The sequence below is a fragment of the Sarcophilus harrisii genome, chromosome 2 (assembly GCF_902635505.1).
Source record: "Sarcophilus harrisii chromosome 2, mSarHar1.11, whole genome shotgun sequence".
Taxonomy (NCBI): domain Eukaryota; kingdom Metazoa; phylum Chordata; class Mammalia; order Dasyuromorphia; family Dasyuridae; genus Sarcophilus; species Sarcophilus harrisii.
In genome coordinates, this window is record NC_045427.1 from 595639975 (window position 1) to 595664290 (window position 24316).

Below are 24316 nucleotides of genomic sequence, written 5' to 3' on the forward strand. Positions count from 1 at the left end.
GGTGTAATTATATGCAGGTTACATCTGTTTATATATAAACAACAATTCTAGAAAAAAATTAAAAGGCACTAGAAATGACTACAAAACACACACACCCAGAGAGAAATATTTACCCTTTCTTGTTTATTCTTATATAAAGTTCTGAGATTTACAAAGCTTTTTCCCAAGAATTACTTCATTTGCTGCTCACAGCAAACTATTAGATAAGCATGAAAGCATTTAGCTCAAAATGCAGCTGACATGCATATGTCATGTACAGATCACTGTGCTCAGAGCTGGGGGAGACCCCAGTCATAGATATTTTATAGTCCTTACTATCACGGAATTTATTCCCTAGTGAGGAAAGACTGCTCAGTCATTTCAGTCATATCTGACTCTTGTGGGACTTTATTTGAGGTTTTCTTGGCAAAGATAACAAAATGGTTTGCCATTTCCTCCTGTATCTCTTTTTACAGTTGAAGAAACTGAGGCAAACAGGATTAAATGACTTGCCCAAGGTCACACAGCTAGTAAAATGTCTGAGGCTGAATCGAAACTCGTTTTCCCATCTCCAAATTTGGTATTCTATCCACTGTGCCACCTACACAAACCCAAATCGTTATAATTGTGATACATGATTGTCCCAATAAGTATATTTAAAAGGTGCAGATAAAATGTGTGAATAAATGAAAAAATGGAAAAAATATTTATTAAGTTTTTATTATATGCCAGTCATTATACTGAACACTGAGAATACAAATACAAAACCAGTTCAGGCCCTCAAGAAATTTATATTTCAAGGGGGGAGATGACACACATAAGAAAGGGTGCCCAGGAAGCCATACTTTTGTCTGAAGAGTAATAGGGATCACATGAGTAGTACCATAGGACCCAATCCTGAAACAATGGTAGAGTTCATAGGATCATAGTTCCTATGTGAGATTCATTGGGTCAAGGTCATTCATGATTAGAGGGATGAAGGAAGTAGAAGTCCAAAAAAATCTCCGAGAGGACACAGCCTTTGAGGTGAATTTTAAAGGAAAGGATGGAGGAGCTTTGGAGAGATGCTGGACTTACAATCAGAAAACCTTGAGTTCATGTCCCAGTTTTGACACTGATTACCTGTGTGACCTCTATGAAGTCCTCACTTGAACCTAACTTGGACCTAGCTTATCTTTCTTATTTTTCTTAATCTTAATAAGATTATTACTTATCTTAATTACATTGTCCCCCCTCAGACTCTGTGATCCAGTCTTCTTTCTGTTCTATACTTGGGACATTCCTCCTTTCATTTCCATGCCTTTGCACTGGAGGCTGCTGTGTTTGTTTGGAATGCATTGTCTCCTCACCTTCATGATAATAAAGATAAAAAGAATAAAACTATCCCTCCTCATGTGGTGCCTTTAAGTTTGCTTTACCAGCCCAGCTCAGATGAAATACTGCTGCCTTTCTAGTGTTGGACCTGTGTAAAATGTTGAGGGTTGTGGGCTTAAGGAAAGAAGGCTCTTGAGACTTTGGAAAAGTCATTGTGGGGAATGGGATAGAGAATCAGGGATGGGTCAAAGGATTGGTCTGCAGGATGGAGTATCCACTTGAAGTTAAATACTGTCAATTTGTAAGTGAACTAAGTCATTAAAATTTCATGGCTTCCTCCAAAAAGCCTCATCATTTTAGTAGCAGGTGAAATATGAGAGTGGACCTGGGTGATGGCCTAAATAATATGTATGGACAGAAGTTTTAAGATAAGACATCATCTTTTAAAATGGTCTGACTGTAACAAGGAAAAGTGAAACTAGAACAGGGGACACAGGAAAGAACAGTTAGAGGCCACAGTCATGGAGACATGCAGAGAATTATTATAAATCTGCCCTTCACCTTTCCCCTGCAGGAAAAGATTCAAAGGGTTTGGTCCCAACTTCTCATACACTCCCCTTAGGCAAAAAAAAAAAAAAAAAAAAAAAAAAAAAACTGATTGGGGAGGAGCATGAAGAATGGTATGTAAATTTGGAATCATTGCTATAAGGTACATCCCAAGTGGCAGATTGGTACCACCAATGGAAATATTTTATTTTCATTCATTCATGGTTTCATACTTTTTTATTTACACTGTATATAATTTGTGTTTGTTTATTAATATGCCAAATAATATATGCAGCACTAAAATCAACAATTCTTGATCCTTTACCTTAGAGAGGGTCCAGGGATAGAACTCAAACTGTATATCCAATCCTTATGTTATCTGTGACCAACTAGGCCTGGCTTTTCATGGGGAAATCTGATGGCACCTTGTGCTTTCCCATTTTATTACCATTAACTTATAGATCCATATAATCACAGAGATGAAAGTCATCTTTTTTTTCTATTTTTGCACTTAGTAGTATTCCATATTTTTCCAATTATATATATATATATAGTTTCTGAAATTCATTTTTGTAAGATTTTGAGTTCTAATTTTTCCCTCCCTTCCTTTCCTCCCCCTCTTCAAGACAGCAAGCAATTTAGTACTGATTATACATGTATAATTCTGTTAAATATATCCATTATTAGCAATTTTGTGAAAGAAGAATCAGAACAAAGAGGAAAATAACAAGAAAGATAAAACAAAAAAACAACTTTAAAAAGTGGAAAAAAAAGTATGCTTCGATCTGCATTCAGACTCCATAGTTCTTTCTCTGGATGTGGATGACATTTTCCATGAGAAGTCTTTTGGCATTATATTGCTAAGAAGAGCTAAATCTGTCATAGTAGATCCTCACACAATGTTGCTGTTTATTGTGTACAACACTCTCCTGGTTCTGTTCACTTTGCTCAGCATCAGTTCGTGGAAGTCTCTCCAGGCTTTTCTGAAATCTGTCAGCTCATCATTTTTTATAGAACAATAGCATTCTATTGTATTTACATACGGCAATTTGTTTAGTCATTCCCCAGCTGGTGGCCATGGTCATACCCTCAATTTCCAATTCTTTGCTACCACAAAAAAAAAGCTGCTATAAAATTTTGGTATAAGTGGGTCCTTTTCCCTTTTTTATGATCTCTTTGAGATATAGATCTAGTAGTGATATTGTTGAATCAAAGCATTAGGGCAGTTTTATAGCCCTTTAGGCATAGTTCTGGATTACTCTCTGGAATGGTCGGATCATTTCACAACTCCACTAACCATTCATTAGTGTCCCACTTTTCCCACATCCCTTCCGACATTCATCATTTCTGCTTTTGTCAATTAGAGAATCTGATATGTGTTTGGTGGTACTGCAGAGTGGTTTTATTTGCATTTCTCTAATCAATAGTGATTTAGAGAATTTTTTCATATGATTGTAGATAGCTTTAATCTTCTCATCTGAAAATTACTTTTTCATATCCTTAAACCATTTATCAATTGGGAAAGAAAGTCATCTTTGAAGATACCATCACATGAATCCAATGCCATCACTTTACAAATGAGGAACTGTGGGTCCATAAATGGAAGGGACTTTCCCAAGGTCTCATAATGAATGAATCAGTGGCTGACTCAGTACTAAAACCCAGTTTTCATCATTACCGGTTCAGTTCTTTCATCTTTACCAGTTTAGTCATGCAGACTCCTAGGTTGAGACCATTTCCTTTGCTTTGTACCCTTTCCTCCCTGCCTATTCTCAGATCTAAAAGTATTTTTAAAAAGAATAATACATTTATCTATTGTCTATCAATTCAAAGAAGAATAACAGTAACTCTGACACAGTTGTTCTCTTTGCAGCACTCAGGTTTGCCACTTGGCAGAGAGGAGCAAAAGAAGCCAAGTTTTCAAAAAAATTTTTTTTCTCTGTTAGATTTATTAAGAGAAAGAGGTTTGATTATGGAGCAGAAATTCAGAAGTGTTTCATCCACCACCTGGTTCCTGATATCTTCAGGCTATCTCATGGGTGAGCTAAAATCTGGACAAATTTGATTTTCTTTGAGGAGTTCTGATATTCATTTCCCCAAAGCAGGCAAAGATGGTAATACTGGGGGTATTTTTCTTGACTTTCTTGGATTCTTGTGGGGCTCAGCTCAAGTTTCACCTTCTTTAGGAGGCCTTCCCCGGTCCCTTCATCTATCAGGGCCTTCTATGGTTCTCTTCTATGACCAGATTGTCTCCTCCATTTGAATGGAAACTCCCTGAGAGCAAGGAATATTTCATTTCAGCTTTCAGATCCCCAGAAGTTGGCATATAATAAATGCTTGTTGATTAATTGATTCAATGCAAATGGAGCCTCAGAATTTTATTCTCTCATTATATCTATTTAGTATGATCTGGGATAGGCTGTCAACAGCAGCAATTACCCCTAGATAGCTGATCAACTCAGTTCAATGTCTCTTCTGCTCTCCCAGGTAGACCTACTCACTTCTATCAAGGCTTCTGTCCAGGGAAAACCACTCTCTTAGAAACACAAAGAGAGGGAAAAGTTCCCTTTTGCCAGGATCAAGTAAACTGATACAGAAGGAGGATATAATTTCATTCTGAAAGTACATAGTGATTTCTATGTTAGGCTGTTGACTCCTTGAGAGTAAACTGTTGTTTGTCTTTCTAGGTATCCCCAACACTTAGCACAGCACCTGCAACCCAGTAAACACTTAAAAAATGTTGGACTGACTGAGAGTGTGGAATGGGGAGGACAAACTGCCTTTTTCTGACTTCCATCCCCCACCAATATAAATGTAACAGCCTAATTTCTCCTCCTTCTCCTGGTCCAGCTCTGTGCAAGGTTGCTTAAGGGAAGTAATGAATTAATCAAATAAACTAAGCCCTGAGAACAGTTAGCTAGCTGATATGTTATCCTGCTCTCATAGGTAATGCAATTCCTTAACCTAGTTACAATCCAGAAAACCATTAAAAGGAGAGGCCTTTTCAATGAAAAAGCTTGTATTACTCTCTGGTCCTTAGAAGAAAGGTGAGAACAGAGGGAAGGATGGAGAAGAACACAGGAGATAGGATATTATTTTCTTTATGCTATTTCATGTTAACTAACTGAAGGAGAATCATCAATATGTTCAAAACAAAGTAAACTCTTGGCTGTTTTCTTTAAACTAGTACCTTCTATTAATTTTTATGTATGATCCGTTGTTTCTTTGGAGTTGTGTATAGTCTGCTTTTCCTGGTGCTTGAGCAGCCTCTGTAGCTTCACAGTCACATCTCTTGTTCCCTCCCCTGTTCTCTGTCAGATGGTCAATAGAGAAAGTTTATCAAGCACATGATGTTGACCCCATCATTCTTTAGGCTGAAAATGCTCAGAAGTCAGGCTGGACTCCATGCTCCCACGGGCTCCCCAGCTATGCCCTATGTATAGCCTAATTAGTCTCACTATGTGGGTGACAATCTGTTGGAATTTGTTCAGGACAAAATGGTTTGTGGGATTATGGGTTTTTGTTAGGAAGTACCCCCCTCCTCCATCCACTACACACACACACACACACACACACACACACACACACATGTTGTTGCTTTTGGGTAGCTTCGAAGTATTCTAGCTTTGCAATAAGTCTCTGCAACCAAAACTGAGGAAATACACTATCTCCACCTAGCAGGTCATCTATTAACCATTAAGGAGATGCCTTAATCTATTACTAATGGGCCACTTGGGGCAGTTGGGACCTGGTTTGTAGAGTGAGCATGGTGACTTACTGACGATGAAGCAATAACCGTAAGTCATTCCTGGCAGGGATTGAAGAGCTCTCCATTTCTATGAAGATGGATAACTGTGCTAAAGGCAACAACACTTGGACCCATTAAATAACCAACCATTCAGCAAGCAGCAACTTTTCTGCCATAGTCTGGTGTTAAAGCAATATTCACAGAGAGTTGTTGACTTCTATTTCAGGGGAGTTTCAGAATATTCTATGTACCAGAATAAGTGTTCTACCATTTAGCAGCTTTGTGATCTTTCACAGACAAATAACCTGCCCTAGATACTTAGTACTGTATGACTCTGCACAAGTCATCTAACCTCTTTCTTCCTTAACTTTCTCATCTGTACCTATACGATAATTACATCTAATTACCTCTCAGCTTCTTATGAGAATGAAAGAATATTTATCAAATATTTTGGTTGCATCATCAGTAAAATGGAGCAGGGGCAGGAATCTAGTGGAATATAATATAATCTCCCAATGGTAGATATATAAAAACTTCAGTGGTTTTCATAAACAAAGTATTTATTAAATGTCTGCTGGATTGTAATTACCTTACATGTCTGAAGGTAGAAAATTAGGTAAGATGGATGATCTCTTCTGGTCCATCCTAGATCTGAAATCTGTGCCATATTCTTTTTTCTCTGCTTTCAACAAAATGGATGGAGGGAAGTAGCTAGCTATAAAAAAAAAAGAGAGAAAAAGAGAAAGTAAAAATAAAAGATCATGAGTCCCAGGTACCATATTGGAAAGTAGCCTCCACAACTTCCTACATATCCCCAAAACAGAGAATATAATAATCCCAAAGTAATATATGGATTTCCCATCAACCAATCATCTTGGTAAGTCCCTATTCTCTATCCATAGAGACTGTCCTGTCCTTTATTCCCTTAAGACTTCTCTCTTAGGAAACTGGCAACTAATCCTGCTAAAGGGCATAACTGACAGTGCTATAAAATGTTATACCTTCAGGGACTATTCCTGTCTTAATTAGTAGACTCTTGAGAAGGGAAATCCTATAAGTCTCAAGGGAAGGAATCTCTCTAACAAAATAATTTATGCTCCTGCAGCAGGCAAATGAAGAAGATATTATTGATGGGGAGAAGACGATTGACTGTACAGCACAATTCAAATTATATAATGTAGGTGACCCATCCTAAAGTCATCTGAGTCCCCAGTCTTTAAATAATAATAGCCCTCATTTATATATCACTTTACATATATTACTTATTTTTATTCCATCAACAAATCTTTAGAATAGGCACCAAGACAGAATTAGTCTCATTTTATAGATGAGTAAATTGAGAGTTAAAGAAATATAATGACTTGCCCTTGGTCACACTATAGTAAAAGTAAAAAGACAGAATCCAAACATAAATGTATTCTGAACTTTTGAATTCATTGCTCTTGGCATTATGCCTCACTGTTTGAGGATGAGACTGGATATTACTAATGCTCTCTTAGGTGTACTTTTTTTGGCCACAAGAATGTTGTTTGATTAGGTTAAATACATGTACACACACACACACACACACACACACACACATACACACAGAGAGAAGCACATACAATTTTCATGTTCTTTCCATCTCTAACATTTTTTGATTCCTCATGAAGAGAATATCATAGAAGGAGAGTTCACCCTTCTCCATTGTGATTCTTCTAAGATAACCTCAGTGACTGAGCAAAAATCCAGTCCAGGTCTCACACATGCTGTACTCATAAACTTTTTTTAAGGATAGTAAAGGCATGGATGGTATTGTAAGCATCAGGGAAGCAGGGGCAGATTGAGGATTGGTGAGAGAGAAGATGATAGAGGAGGCAATCTGCTGGAGAAGACAAGTGGAAATAGCATCATTTGTATATGCAATGGGGTTTGTTTTAGCAAGAAAAAGGGCCACCTTTTCATTCGAGACAAGAGTAACTGAGGAGATAGTTGAGGATGACATTTGAATAATGTGAGATAGCAAGAAGGGAAAAAAAAGGTAGCACTCAGCAAATGGCCTCAGTGACCTGGATTCAAATTCTTCCTTAGTTGCTTGTTATTTATGTGATGGTAGACAAGTCCATTAATATCTCTGAGTCTCAGTTTCCTTATTTGTAAAATAATAACAATGACACATCTACTTCATAGAATTGATAATAAGAGTGTATATACAGTGATTGTTAAACTTTCAAGTGCCATATAGGAGGAAAAAAAAGAGGAGAAAGAAAGGGAGGAGGAGAATAAGAACAATGAGAAGAAGTTATTATATATGCTTCCCTTGCTTTGTAAAAAAATAACAACAACTACATGACACACTTGGAAATTTCAGAATGTTCTATAATTTAAAAAAAATTATTATTGGGAAATGAGGGTATAGAAAGGTGGTCCATACTGATAGATTAAAAACTGGCATGTTTCTGAGTTTTGGTGCAGGGTAAACTTTAGAAAAGATTATTTTTTCTAGGATGACAAAACAAGAGAAGGAAAAAAAGTGAAGGAAACAGCAACTGTTGTCCAGCTGCTCCCCCTGTACCCACTAGGGAGTGTCTCCAGGCACCCCTGAAACATGCATCTTTTGGCATCTGCAAGAGCAGCTGTTGTTGGATGAGGAGAGATAGTTGCACCCCAACCCTTTCCAGTTCAAAAAGGACAGTGTGTACTGCCAGGGAGATGAGGCTGCCAGAATCAGCAACCCCTACAATTTCATCAAATTTTGGGAGTTAGATTGGCCCTTAGGGATCATTTAGTCAAGTATCATCATTTTACATGTGATGAAATATATTCAAAAAGATGATGACTTGCCCAATATAACATGGGTAGTAAGAGTCAGAGTCAAGCATCAGTCAAGGTCTTCTGATTCCAAATCCAGTGCTCTGTTCCCTCTACCTTCAATCCTGGTCTCAACCAATATCCTTGTGCTTGATCCCATACTTCACAGCTGAATCCAACTATCACTTCAAATTATCTCAGACATTTATTTTATAACCTAGTTTTTTTTTTTTTTTTTTACTATTTAATGTAACATGTTTTTCTTTATGCATTGCTTCAGAATATTGATCTCTGACTATTTTGAACAATGGAGGGGGGAAATGAGCACTTATATAATGTTTTCTATGAACAAGGCACTATGATAAGCAGTTTTTACAAATATTATCTCAGATTCTTGCAACAGGAAGTAGGCGCTATTATTATCCTCATTTTACAATTGAAGAAACTGAGGCAGAGTTCAGATGAATTGTTCCAGCTCACATAGGAAACAAGTATCTGAAAGTCATGTTTGAACTCAAGTCTTCATGATTCAATAGAACAGTGCTCTATCCACTGCACCACCAGTTGCCTCCAATAGCTTCTTGTACTGACAAGTTTTTTGCCCACTGAACTTCCTGCTCTTCCCTTTCTTTCATACCTTATTGGTAAAGTAGATTGTTTGGTTCTAGGCAGAATCCACAAAGCACAAACAAGTCTAGGCCAATCACCATGCAAGCCAACAATTCAAGGTCAACATTTGGGTGGCAAACTAAAGAAAATCCACTCTATCTCAAAGGTTTTTAGTGCTACCAGTATGTAAGGAAACAAAAGAACCCACAAACTAAGAAGTATGCAATTTAATTTAATTTTGAAAATTGCTTCCTAGGGTAAATTGGATAAGGGAATAGGTGCCATGAGAAACAAGAGGTGACCGTGAAGGAAAGGAAGTAAAGGTAGCTTGAGGGTTGGAGAGAACTCTGGACTTGGACTCAGGAGAGATATAGATTTAAGAAGAAGACCATGAATCCCGCTTTGGAAAAGAAACCTCTCCAAGCATTATCTTGGCCACCACTTTCCCCCTTCTCTAAGAGTTTTGTTATTTATTCATTCAAAAGGAGATAGGGAGTAAAGATGATCAAACCTATCTCATAATTGGAAACTAAAGCAGAGAAGTCTTGTACAGAAGTGATTGGCAGAACTTGGAGACATTAATGAAGATTGGTTATTCCAATTTTGCTCACATGAACATCAAGGAATAAAAGTAAATAACACTGAGTGCTTTTATATACAGAGTAGGTGTAGTTCTCACTTCTCTTTGTTGTGCCCAAAGTAGAGGGAAAAAAACAAAGGATTTTATGTCAAAATATCTAAGTATAAATCCTAACTTTGGACTCAATGGTTGCATGATCTTGGACAAATTGCCTGAATTCTTTAGTGCCCAGTATCTATAATTTGTGTCTATAATATTTTAAAGTTTGCAATGTTCTTTTTCTTAAAAGAATGATTTCTATAATAGCTTTTTATTTTCAAAATACATACAAAGATAGTTTTCAACATTTCAACATTCATGCAAAATTTTGTATTCCAATTTTTTCTCTCTCCCTTCCCATCTTCCCCCTCCCCTAGATAGCAAGTAATCCAATATAGGTTAAACATGTGAAATTCTTCTAAACATATTAAGCGAATAAGTCTTAGAAGTCATTGACACATTGTGTTTTGGTTTTGTGAAAATGTAAACTCTTTGTAAGCAGGTATTGTTTCATTTGTTGTATCTTCAGCAACATGATACTAGAGCACTGAGCCTAGAGTCAGGGAGACCTGAATTCAAATATGGCCTCAGACACTGGTCAAATAATTTAATCTTTATCTTCCTCAGTCTTTTCAACTATAAAATGAGGATAATAATAAGACCTACCTCCTAAGAGTGTTGTGAGAATTACATTAGTTCATACAACTCTTAGCACAGAGACTACCACCTGATAGGTTCATAGGATTATTAGAATATGGATTTAGATGTGGGAGGGACCTTCAAGGCCGACAAGCTTTATCCCCCATGTTATGGATGAGGAAACTATGGCTGAGAAGAGTTGAATTACCAAGAGCCATATAGCTATTAAGTGCCAGAGGCCTTCCCAACTCCTACTCCATTGAGCTTTTTCAGTTACCTTTTATAGTTACTCCACTTCCTTTTCTACAGAGTTAGAGAATGCCATTAAATGTTGGCAACATCTCCTGGCACTAGATTCACCCAAAGGAACTGGGTATTCCATTATCACATCCATAATCATCAAATACACTGAAATAACTTTCTGTTCTCTCAGGATAAATCCATAACTTTTTTTTTCAATAAAATACAACTATATGGATATAAATGTAGAGAGGGCATCAGAAAGGGAAAATGTACCATACAAAGATAGAGTTGTCTACAGTACTGTTTTAAGATAGAAAAGTATTAATTCATTAATCTGCTTACATCAAGGTTTCTTAACTTGGGATTCACAGGCTGATTTCAGGAGGTATGTGAACTTGGATAATCACCCCCATTTCCACCACCACTACCACCACTATCACCACTATTACTACTACTACTACTACTACTACTACTATAACTATAACTACTACTACTAGTAATAGTACTACTTCTATTAGTAGTACTATTATTTTATTTTCACCGACCTCTAAGTGCAATTACCATTTCCTTAAATTATTTTAAAACAGTCATCTGAGGAGGTCCTAAGTTTCCCCAGACTGATAAAGTTGTCCATGGCACACACATGCATACACACACACACACACACACACACACACAGAGTTGTTCAATTGTTTCTTTTGTGAACAATTCTTCACAACCCTATTTGGGTTTTCTTGGCAAAGATATTTGAGTGGTTTGCCATTTTCTTCTCCGCCTCGTTTTACAGATGAGGGATGTTTTTCCTCACCAAATAAGATTAAGTTAGTTTCCCAGCATCACACAGCTATTGAATATCATGTGTCTAAAACTAGATTTGAACTGAGGTTCTCCTGACTTCAGGGCCAGTACTCTATCTGAAGTTCCACCTAGCTCTCCTTGTATTCACTCTTTAAATATGTTCTGATTCCTCCATTGCCCAGCAATGGGTATCAGTTTTCTCATTTGTAAAGTGAAAGGGTTAAATGAGATGATCTTTAGAGTTCCTTTAACTCTAAATGCTATAAGCCCAACCTATGAACAGTTTCTTCTAACCATGTAGCCCCAGAAAGAGGAATAGACCTGTATTGAGTAATTATAGATTTGAGTAAATATATTTTCTTTCCCAGTGTGATGGTATTTGGTTAATAGAAAAAAAATGGTCAAGTCCATCAGATAATGATAATTTTGACAAAAATGATAACTATAATAATGTTAAATAGTTATGATCCCATATCTTCCAAGGATTTAGAATTTACAAAATCTAAAAATCTCTAGGTTTTCCTACTTTTAACCAAATGAAGTAATATTTGTGAAGCACTTAATCCAGTGCTTGGCATATAGTAGGCACTTAATAAATGCATATTCTACTCCCCCCTCCCTTCCTACAAATTATCTATTTTAACAGTGTGGGATGTGAGATTCAGACAAGGTCACATGCATAATACATGGCAGCAAACTGTAATTAGCTATTTCTGAAACAGGAACAAGGGAGTGTGTGTGTATGTGTGTGTGTGTGTGTGTGTGTGTGTGTGTGTGTGTGTTTCTGAAAAGAGAAGAATTTCTCTAGAGTGAAGCTGCAGTCATAGCCAGTTTGGGGACAGGACAGGAAAGAAAGGATAGTTTGTCCTTTGAATCTGGGTCTCTAGATTATAAATGTAAAACTTTATCCAATATACACTGCTGCTTCTTATCTGTTAAAGCATCTCATGGTTTCTAAGCTACAGAGGTGGTGGCTTACTAATAATAACTAGCATCTATATTATGCTTGAAAGTTGGCAATTTACATATGTTACCTCATTTGATCTTCATAATAACCTTATGAGGTAAGTGATCTTTTTATCCCTGTTTTACAGATGAGAAAACCGAGGCTGGGAGTAGTTGCTTCTTGCAGGATCTCTCAGCTAGCAAAAGTCTGACTTAAGATTCAAACTCAAATTTGCCTAACACTATGTCCATCCAGCACTTTATTCCCTGTACCATTGGTTTCATTACCTATGTCTAAGAGAAGCACATTCTATGGTATTTTAGAGCTGATCAATTATATAGATATGGTAGAATGCGTGTCATCTGATGCTCAGCATCTTATTCATTGCCAAAAAACCATTATTATTCTCACCATAACTCTGACGATAAAAAGGTACCTACTTATTTTCAATGGAACATCCTTCCTCCTAGAAGATGTGGCTGACTGTTTTTGACATTTGATATTATAGCAATACTTAGAAATAATGCTTCTACTTTAAAGGGAACATCCCTTTTTAATAAGTACCCTTATAATAGCTGGTTCTTTGTATACTTTAATGATTCAAAAAATTGTGATTTCATTGGTCTGTGTATTCCCTCATAAATTCATAACTGTCTCATGCCTTAGCAGGTACTTTCATAAATGGCTATGGTTAGAAAATCATCAGCTGGTAGCCAACTTTCTGGGCATAGATGTCCCTACATTCTGCTAGGCTGGGCCTAATGTAACAAGAGCCAGGATGTGAAGCCTTTCCCACAATTTTGTCTATGCCAGAACTTGAGATCTGATGCCAAAACCTTTGAGAACTTAAGGCCAGCTTCAATAAGGCAAGAAAATAAGATCCAGTCTCTTCCTACTGGGGCTCTGCCTTTGGGCTGACAGATGGACCACTGTAACCCACCCTTTCTTGATCTGATTAAAACTAATTCTCTTAAGCAAGAAAGCCTGTATAACAGATGTCTTCAACAAGGTCTGCCCTTGTCAGATTCAATCTTTTTAACAAAGACATGGTGCTAATGATTTGTAGTTTTCCTAACTGCATTTGAGTGAACTCACAAAGGAATTTATATATTTGTTTTAAAAATCATGTTCTATGCTATGTAAAATTTTGTTCTTTAAGTTTCTGCCAGAGGCTGAGGACTCCAAAGACCTTTAATCCAAGTCTAATTCAGAATGCAATCTGCAAAAGATTGTAAGGAATTTAATTTGGTCATTAGCAAATAAACTTCCATAAGCATTTAATAATACCTAATTATATATTTAACTTATAACTTATAAAAGTATGCAAAGAGCATTGTATCAGGGTCTGTAAAGGATAATAAAGGTCAAACAGGCATCTTTTGTGCTATTCTGGAGCCCATGATCTAATGAGGGAGTGAGATATGACACATAAATAATCACAATATCTCTTATGTATGAGGGAGGTGCAACACAATTGCCATGTGAGATCAAAGGGGGAAGAGGCATTTACTTATTGTAGGGGCTAGGGAAGACTTCACTTAGCAAATTACATTTGATCTTGACCTTGAAAGATGGGTAGTATTTCAAAAGGCAGAAATGGTAGGCATAGGGGTAGAGTAAGAGAAAATGTGTATCTTACACATAATTGACACTTAATCATTATTTTTTTCAAATGATTTGACTTGAATTGAAAGATAGAATGGTATTCAATTTTCCATGGTCTTGAAAGCAGACTAAGAAATTTTAACTTTTTTAAATTAGCAATCAGAAGCCATTGAAGAGTTTTGAGTAGAAGAAGAACATGATTAGATCTGGACACAAGAAAGAAGAATATAGTATTGGTGAGAAGGATAAATCTGCAAAGATAATAAACAGAAATAGACAGATAGAAAGAAAGAGAGATAGATGGATGGATAGATAGATGCCAAGAGAGAATGAAAGGGAGATGGAGAAAGAAACAAACAGATGAATAGATGAATAATTGTTTACTATATGCTATTCATTATGCTAAGAACAAGCAAACAAGAACTTTCATTTTAATGGAGAAAGACAACACATAAGTTGGAAAAGGAGAATATGTATGTGGTGATACAGAGTGAAGTTGACAATTGTGGAGATCTAGTGCCTGGGAAAATAAAATAAACTCACCTACCAGAACCAACAAATACGGAACAAGGTCCAAACTTTCACTGTGGGGAGATAAGGATAGGGAAGAGTACAGGCAATTTGGTGGGGAGATGGTGGGAAGATCACAGTGTGAATGAAAAATAAACGTGATAAGAGTGATTAGAGGACTATTACATTAATTATACAGGAATATGATAATGAGGTCCAATGTAAATGTGGCACCAGTAGTAACAGAAATTGGGAAATAATATGATGAGTCAGGTATGAAAGGGATTGCAGAGTTAATGCAATAATATTTGACTGATTAGATTGAAGGGTGGAGAGAAGAGGAGGACAAAGACAGCGCCAATGTTTCAAACATGGGTGAATGAGTGAATAATGGTGATAGTTGTACGAAAGAAAAGATGAGAAGAGAAAGCAATTTTGGAGAAAAAAAAATGTTTAGTACTTTACATACTGAGTTTGAGATGTTGGTGCTATCCCCAGATTGAAATATCCTGGAGCCAGATGAAAATGTGAATCTAGAGAATAGGAGGAATATTAGAGTTTGAAAGGTTAATTTGGAAGTCAACTTTTAGAAACGGCAGTTAGAACTATGAGTATAAATGAGATTTCCAAGAAAGAAGAAAATAGCCAAGAACAGAACTTTGATGAAACTCAACACTGAGGCATAGGGAAAGAAATCACAAAAGATGAGAGAGCAATAAATAGAAAAGATACTTAGAAGCCAAGAGAAAATGAAAGGTTCATCAAGGAAGGAGGAGTACTGACAAAAGGCAATGGATTTTTTCAATAACGGAATTATTAGAGAATTCTGAGAGATTAATAATTGTAGTAGGGACATGCAATGCAATGGATAGATTACTGTTCCTGGAATCAGAAAGACTCATTTTCCTGAGTCCAGATCTGACTTTAGACACTTATTAGCTGTGGATCCCGAGCAGACCATTTAATATCTTTTGTCTCAGTTTCCTCATCTGTAAAGTCAGCAGGAGAAGAAAATAGCAAACCACTCTAGTATGCGAAGAAAATCCCAAATGGGGTTACAAAGAGTCAGACATAACTGAAATAAACAAGAGTTATGAAAAGAAAAAACAGACTGGAAAAAATTGAGAAGAGATCAGGTAAAAGATGGGGAAGAAGATGCTAATCTATTTTTTAAATAGTTGAGATAAGATGGTAACAAAATAAGGTACAAGGAAGAATTTTTTAGGACTGATGAGACTTGGATGTGCTCATAGCTAAATAGGCTCATGGCAGCCCTTGCGTTCAACAGTCCTTTTCCAATTCTCATTTCATGCTCCACAGTGATTATTCCAACTCTTTCCTCTGGCTAGATCATACCTGGAATGTCATATTTAATTCTGGGTAACACATTTTAGGGAACAGATTGATAAACTTGGGAGTGTCCAGAGACAGAACATAAGGAATGTGAAGAGAATAAAAATTTTGCCACATAAGAATTGGCTGCAAGAATTCTACAGATGTTTGGTTTGGAGACTAGCATTGGCCTCTGCCTCTTGGCCACATTTGATTTTGACACAGCACACTGATCATGCATCTATCTGTCCTTTCTCATACTCAGGCTTTATTTCCCCAAAACAATCTCCTATCAGCTGCCTTATCTGCTCTAGAAACTCTGGGGGTAAAGTCTTTGATTTTATTTTAGAAAAAGAAAGAGAAATAAAAGAAAATGAAAGAGAAAAGGAAGGAAGGAAGAAAAGAAAAGAAGAAAGAAAAGAAAGAAAGAGGGGAGAGAGGGAAGAAGGGAGGGAGGAATGAAAATTGAAATTCAAGAATGGAAATCAAGAAGGGAAGGAGGGAGGGAGAGAGAAGAAAAAAGAAAAGTAAAAGACTATACAGCTCAGCATATAATAGTTGCTGATGTTGCCCTTTCTCTTGCTGATGTTGGTATCACCCTATCATTTAAGATGCTTGGAAAGCTCTTAAAATATTCCAAAGTGAAAATATACAATAATAAGTTCAGGGAAAAATACTGATAATATGTTAATAATAAATATTATATATGTATATATACATGCATATATACATGTGTTTATGTCTATATATACATATATATATATATTTAGTTATATTTGAAGCACAAAATTTTTCAAAGGGCCAAAATATTAAATATTCCTCAAAAAAATTAATCAAGAGAATGAAAATTTGGGCTCTCTGTGTCTATTTACATTCACATACATATAATGATAGTGATATATCTAGCACTTTAAGGGTTAGCACTAAATAGAAAATATCTGTTTAGCATTTTTCAGTTTTCTCAACCCTAGTATAAAGTAGGTACCATGTTATAATGCTAATTTTGCACACAAGAAAACTGAAGCTTGGAAAGATTAAGTGATTCACATATGGACACACAGGTAGAAGGTATGACAGGCAAGATTTAAATTGCGATCTCTCCTGTTTCCTGGCAAGAATATATAGAAATACAGCTATAACTGTGTATGTATACATATAATTATTCTCTGCAAATGTTTAGTGCTAAATTAATTGGGAAAGAAAAAAATGTTTAATAAGAAAAAGAAAGAACTAATTGATTTTAGTATCTTCTTCTCCTTCTGCAAAGATTGAGACAAGGGAGAGATAAAGAAGCCATACCCCTAAAATGAGATATTTTGAAAGGTAACATTTATATGCCTGTGTACATTGACAAATAAGAGAAATTACAAATCACATTCAAATGTTATATAAACCAGATCTTCAGGAACTATATAAAATTCATAGCTATCATTTATATGGAACCTACCATGTGCCAGTCACTGTTGTAAGTACTTTACAAATATTTATCTAATTTGATCACCTCAACAACCCTGTGTGCTATTAATATCACCATTTTACAACTAAAGAAACTGAGTTAGACTTGTCCAAGGTGACACAGCTAGGAATTTTCTGAGGCTTGATTCGAAGTCAGGTCTTCTTGAATCTAAGCCTAGGTGTCTATACACTGTACCATCTAGCTGTCTCAGTATACATAGGAAGTGTTTGATATGTGGTTCTGATAGATTGATTAAAAGTATTAACATATTACACAACTGCACAAACACAATGCAGACTGCTGTTTTCCTCTTATTCAAATAGAGATCCAATTCATTGTCTCTCTATAGTGTCAATCCTAGATACACAGTCCAGATGCACTAATTTAGTGGACTGGCCATCCACCAATATGTTATAGTTTAGACAAGAGACATTTTTCATCCTTATATTTTGTTTTTGTTTTTTTCTGTTAGGATTGTGAAGCCAATCTCTTTTTTAGTATTCATTAGCTCATATTAGAGTCATAGAAGGTAAGTTCTTTCAGATCATTTTTCCCCTTTTGTTTGGCAGAGAACTCTGATTAGAATCCATATGCCCAAACATCTCATTTGAATCAATACACTTTATTTCTGCTTAAAAAGAATAATTTGATTTCTAAGCTAAGAAAATAAGCAGTACCATTGTGACTCTGCTCAGCACAAGGCTTTCCCAAGAGTCTATGGAGAGGGGGGAGAACCAAACAGTCCATTAAAAATGCAGATATATAGTTACATCATAAAGGGAGCCTGTTAAGTTAAAAATTACTACAGAATTAAGGACTATCTCGATTTCAGAGGTTAGTAGAAGGCTCAGAGATTTAAGGAATTAAATGTGAATATCTTCTCCTTTAAACAATGATACTGTGCTAATTATGTCATGTCTTAGTCCTCTTAGCCAATCCAATAAGAATTTATTTATTAAGTACCTACTCTACACGTGGTGAGAAACAGCTAAGGAATAAGGATAATGTGGATTCAAATAATACTTCTGAAATATATTGGTTGTGTAATACTAAGCAAATCACTCACCCTCTCAGAACCCAGATGATTCTCTTAAGACTTCATGTTTCAAAATGATAGTCACTGATCTACAATAAGTAAAGTGACTTTTCTCATCGCAAATTTCCTATACTGATGAAAACATAAGTGCAGAATGGCAGCCCTTCCAAAAAGTTGCAAGGAACTCTTCTAAGTACAAGGGATGCAAAAATAATTACTACAGAAGAGATATAGCAAATTATTACAATGGAACAATAGCAAAAAAAATAGGTGTGTGAAAAATACTTATTTTCTAGATTATGACATATTGGTGGAGGGCTATTCCACTGAGTTAATGTGTTTGTACTATGTACCAGAGGTTTACAATGCAGATGGACATTGGGTTGCGTCCATATGGAACAAGAGGAAGAATTTTAGCTTACATTGCATTTGTGAATTTATACGTTATTTTCACACTTTTAAACAATCAAAGATCAACAAGAATTATTAAGCATTTATTATGGGCCAAGAACTGTGCTAATAGTTGGGGATACAAAGAAAGGGCAAAAATTATTGTCATTGCCCTCAAGGAACATACATTCTAGTGGAGGGGAGGGGAAAAAATTAGAACATATGAGATAAGCAATGATATATGGTTGCAAAAATTTTGGAACATCACAATAACTAAGGAACTAATGTTCCTTAGGTAAACTATGTGTCCCAATGGAAAAGTGCATGATAAATTCAAATAAGCTAGAGCATTAGAAGCAGTGAGGTTTTGAAGTGTATGTGTATGTGTGTGTATGTGTGTGTATTGTGTATGTGTGTATGTGTGTATTTAGGTTAATGAAAAAGGAAAATCAGTCTTACTACTTAATAGGTTTAGGAAAGTGTTTTCTCTTTAGTTCAACTTTATGTTCATGAGATATGCAAACTGGTAAATGTAACCTACTTGCTGCCTTCCCTTATTACATTAGAAGGATGAAAACAATTCTTAAGGTAATTTACATTTTAATCTAATATCACTTCACCTCATTATATCTAACTGATGAAATTATGTCCATCTTTATTAAAAACTTATCAATTTCTCACATGTTGAAAAGAGCAGGTGACTGAGGATGGGTTTCTCTTTCACCAATTAATCCATTTGTTTGAAATACTCCTGAAGAAGAGTTTGCCAGTTTAGAGGGTTTGTGTCTGATTGAGAATGGTCTCTGATACCTATTGCCCAAATATAGTTAGTGAGTTACATAGTTACATAGTTAGTGGGTCTCCTCTTCTTCCACTATTTCATAAGACCATATTTCCCCATTTAACAGACAAAACGTCCATTAAGTGACTCCCATGTAGCAAAGCCTAGGCTAGAGTCTTAGGCCAGTCAGTTTAAATTGGAATTTCTTGAAATGAGTCTTGTCCTAGGAATTCGTATGGTAATAGATATTCAAAAAACAGTAGTTTACTATAGAATGAGATGCTCGTCCCTCCCTTGATTTCTTTGACTTTTTTGTTATAAGCAATAAATGTATGGATGCCCCCCCCCCAAAGATTGAGAAAATAAATGCTGCAAAGACTTGAAGAAGGAAGAAATAAAAAACAAGTTATAGTAGATAATGGAAGACTTTATCAAAGTGTTAGGGACTTTGAGGGCAGGTAGGTAGCACAGTGGATAGAGTGAGAAAGACCTAAGTTTAAATCTGGCCTCAGAACTTACTAGCTGTGTAATCCTGGATAAGTCATTTTACTCTGTTTGCCTCCATTTAATTATCTGTCAAATGAGTTGGAGAAGGAAATGCCAGATCATCCCATTATCTTTTCCAAGAAAACTTCAAAAGGGATCACAAAGAGTCACACATTAGTGAAATACCTGAACAGCACATTTGCCAAGATGTAAGGAAGTAGTCACGAACATTCTCCAATACTCTTCAGCATACTAAAATGCTATAGGATGGACATACATACCCACAGAGACACACACACCAAGAAGAGAGCATAGACCTTTGGTCAACCCAGTGATCTAGCAACAAGATATGTATACTTGAATACTAAAGAGACTCATTCCCAAGCCTGACTAACAATTGTGAGCAAAACCAGTTCATAAAGGGACGGTAGTGCTTATAGCTAAAAGAGCATGGGTTCCAGAGTAAAGAAAGCATAATTACAATCATAACTATATATATATATATACATACATATATATATATTTGACTTGCAGTCAAATAAACTGAATGGGATAAAAGCAGAATGCCTCTTTGACTCTCTCATCTTACCAACATTAAGGAAATCATGGCAGCTTGAATTTCTAGGATGAGAAAGATGATTGAAGATGGTGAAGAATATAATTGTAATGGGAGGATAGAATTTTGCTGTAAATATTGTGGTTATCAGGAAGGTCCTACAGAAGCACTAATAAAGGATATGATTAGACCTTAGAAAAAATGATTTATGAGAACATATGTCCGCTAGACATGTCATTATTATTATTGTTATAATCAATCATAATACAAAATATAATCACACTTTATGATATATAATAACCATATAATAATATATGACTAGCATTTATTTAAGCACTTTAAGATTTACAAAGCACTTTACACACATTAGCTCATTCCATCTTCACAACAACCTTTGAGAGGGAGGTGCCATTATTACCCCTACTTTCATAGATGAGGAATCTGCAGTGGAGAAAGCTGAAGTGACTTCTCTAGCTTCAAACAAATGAAAATAATTGAGTTAGGACTTCAGCCTGCCTCTGGTCCAGCTTGCTATGTCTTCTGGTACCTGTCTGTCTGACTCTTGCTATCTAAAAATGATCTAGGAATATTTTATAAAAAGTTATATAGACTCTCAATTCAATTCCTATAAAACTACTAAAAGTAAAGTTCTCAATACTTCAATAATCATCACAAATTCAGATTTAAAAATGCACCCAATACATAATTCTGGCACAGCTATCTTTTCTTGGTTAACTTTCTCTTACACATTTGCATTTATTGGGCCTACGTTAAAAACCCTGGCATACAGTGACCCTGTCCCCACCATGAATGGAATACAATGGGATTATTATGAAGGTTGGATATTTGTTGGCCATTGGAAAGGATACAACAAAGGATGTTTTAAGTATTGGGGAGAGCTGGGTTTGTCAATAGGTACATAGCCTTATTGGGTGCTCTTGCTTATGCTTCAGTTACTTCTCATTCCATGATCCACAATGATTATCCTAAGCCCCTCTCCTGATCAAACCATACAAAGTCTCATATTCAGTTCTAGCTAACACACTTTAGGAAGCACATTGATAAACTCAGAGTGTTCAGAGGAAGTACATAAGAATCTTGAAGAGACTAAAAATTTTGCCATATAAAAATTGGCTACAAGAACTCTACAAATATTTGGTTTGAACAATAATCTACTCCTTTGACTCTTGGTCACATCTCACTCTGACAAAACTTACTGGACTTCTCAGCCTAGACAACCAAGTACTATGTCTAGTACTTCTTTTCTATTTTCTCTTTGTGCTCAGCACAAAGTACAGAGGAGTCATTAGGAAGACACTGAATTATATTAAAAGAAAATAGCCAATTTTGGGAATTTCTTAGTGTGGCTATTAGCAATTATAATATCAGATTGTTTTCTATCAGAGTGTTTAATGTACCTATATCATTTCTAGTTAATTGTCACTATATAATGTAATATTGATCACTAATCTACAAGGAGAAAGTAATTAGACCAAATACTAAAAGATAAATCTGAATGCCTTGAGGAAGAAGAGATCTGGCTTCCAAGCTTGCTGTATTGATATTCATTCTCCAACTAACTCCTAAACTATAAATTCTGAGAAGCTAACATGCCTTAGGTATCTACAATTTCACTTTCTGTGATGTAATTAGTGATGAGTTTGCACCCGACAATTCTAATGCTTAGAAAGGAGATGAGCAACCATAGGTTTATTGTTCAGCTCACAATTCATTAAAACAACTATCACACACTGTATTTTTGACCTTTTTAATGAGGAAGAAGATAAAGGAAGAGAGAAAAGCTATATAATGAGAAGTGAAATCTGAAAAGACACCAAATTATTGGAAGAAAACACAAGATATATGTGACAAAAGATACAGCCAATTGAAAAGCCAGTAACTAGATTCTCCTAGTGAATGATCTAACTCATTATATTTTAGCTAAAAAATTAAATTTAAAAATGGTCCTTAGAATTTCATCAAGTTGATGAATTTTGTTGGAATTTCATCCAAAGAATGAATGGATAAAGGAATAAGTGAATGAATGAAAAAACATTTATTAATCATGCTCACTAAATGTGCATATTGCCTGGGCTATTTTCTCTTTTCTTTCTCTATTATTTGATTTGATGATCTCATCATTTCTATGCTAATACTTCTCAGATTGACATATCCAGCCCTTTCCTCTCTTCTAACCTCCAGACACTCCAGGTAAAATTTCCCAGATACTTTTCCTAATCCAATACCTCTATCCCCTGCTACCATTGTTCTTAATTTTTTTTCCCCTCTTGATATTGCTTGAAAATACATTTTTGCATTTCTGATTTACGTACATGTCATATACCTTATCCCATTCTCCCAATAGTACATTGAGGACAGGGATTGTTTAGTTTCTGTCTTGCAGTACCAGCACCTAGTACTGTGTCTTTTACATAGTAAGTACCTAAATGTTTGCTAATTCAAATTTATATAACTCAGTGCTGGCCAAGTAAAATGGTCTCCCATTCCAAGGACCTCCCTAATGCAAGCTACCACAAATTATTTCTCTCTGAATAGAGTGGTGCATAATACCAGACAGCTCCAACATCCAGGAAGTTAACATTTCCAGAGACATTATCATAGAACAGCACAGTCACTCAACTTCCTTTGGCCTGTCCTTTTGTGAGAGACCAGACTAAACTCCTGTCATAATGTGATTTAAACTTGATAAAACTACAACTAGTTACAAACTGTAATCTCCCTCTCCATCCATCGATTGTGGGCTATCCCACATCCATCATACAAGGCAGCTGGCTGGTGTCTCTTGCACCTTTAGACTCTGTTTCACAATCTCTGGTGAGTCAGGACTTGCTGGCACAATTGTAAAATTAAGACATTCTGATGGAACTGGCAGCAGCAGTGGACAAAACTTAAGAAAAGAAAAGGAAAAGAGGATGTAGAACTAGAGTTAATGTAGCCACAGAAATTATTTCACCACACATTCATCACAACTTGTCTCTTTAACCTCCAGTATCTGTATTATTCCACTTGCTACTTTTGATACTTCCCAATTACTGAATTGTTACCTGTTCTGCTGGCAGTCTGATCTACTAGATTGAGCCATTAGTAGGGGAGGATATTAGTCAGAGAGGTAGAAATCCTGGAGAAACTTGTGCTACTGCTCCCAGATCATGAAAGCCTTTTGTGAACTCATCTTACCTGAATAGCTCATTTAGCATCATATTTTACTTTTAATGATAATTGGCTTTCATCTGGAGGAGGGGGTGGGGAGAAGAAGGGGAAAAATTGGAACAAAAGGTTTTGCAACTCTCAATGCTAAAAAATTACCCATGCATATATCTTATAAATAAAAAGCTACAATAAAAAATAAAATAAAATAAAATAAATGTATGGTACAATTAAAAAAAACAAATAATAATAATAATAGGAAATGGAATGGGGAATGTCTATCAATTTTAAAATAGATAAACAGGACACATTGTATGTATTGAAGGAATACTATGGTTTGTTAGATTAAAAATTGAAAAAGGGTCTGACTTCAGAAAAACCTGAAAAGACTCGCATGAACGGATGCAAAGGGAAATAAGCAAAACCCAGGAGAAAATTGTTATAATGACAACACTATTGTAAAGACAAACAACTTTTGTTCAAGACAATTTACCAAAAACAATTCTAGAGAATTCATGATGGACTATGGTATTCAACTTCAAAAAAGGAGATGATAAACAGAGTACAGATTAGAACATATTTTTTTGATTTGGCCAATGCAAAAATTTGTTTTGCTAATTTATACATGTTTGCAACAGGGATTTTGTTCTTCTTGCTTTCTCAGTTAAGAATAGAGAAGGAAAGAAAGGAGGATATTTTATTAAAAATAAAATGTAATTTAATTTTTAAAAATAATAGTCTCATAATAATCCAAGGGGAAGGATT

General features: G+C 35.7%; 2 protein-coding genes across 4 annotated transcripts in view; one reads left to right on the plus strand and one right to left on the minus strand.

Annotated features, from left to right (window-relative positions):
* The window catches only part of WDFY4 (WDFY family member 4), a 486698-nt gene that overhangs the window by 396361 nt on the left and 66021 nt on the right, over positions 1-24316 (minus strand). For both annotated transcript variants that reach the window (XM_031956283.1, XM_031956282.1), the window contains one exon: positions 6177-6302. The gene's annotated coding sequence lies outside the window, so the exon portion shown is untranslated. The remainder of the gene's footprint in view (positions 1-6176; positions 6303-24316) is intronic.
* Positions 1-24316, plus strand: part of ARHGAP22 (Rho GTPase activating protein 22) — a 398531-nt gene that overhangs the window by 1277 nt on the left and 372938 nt on the right. The window lies entirely within an intron of this gene.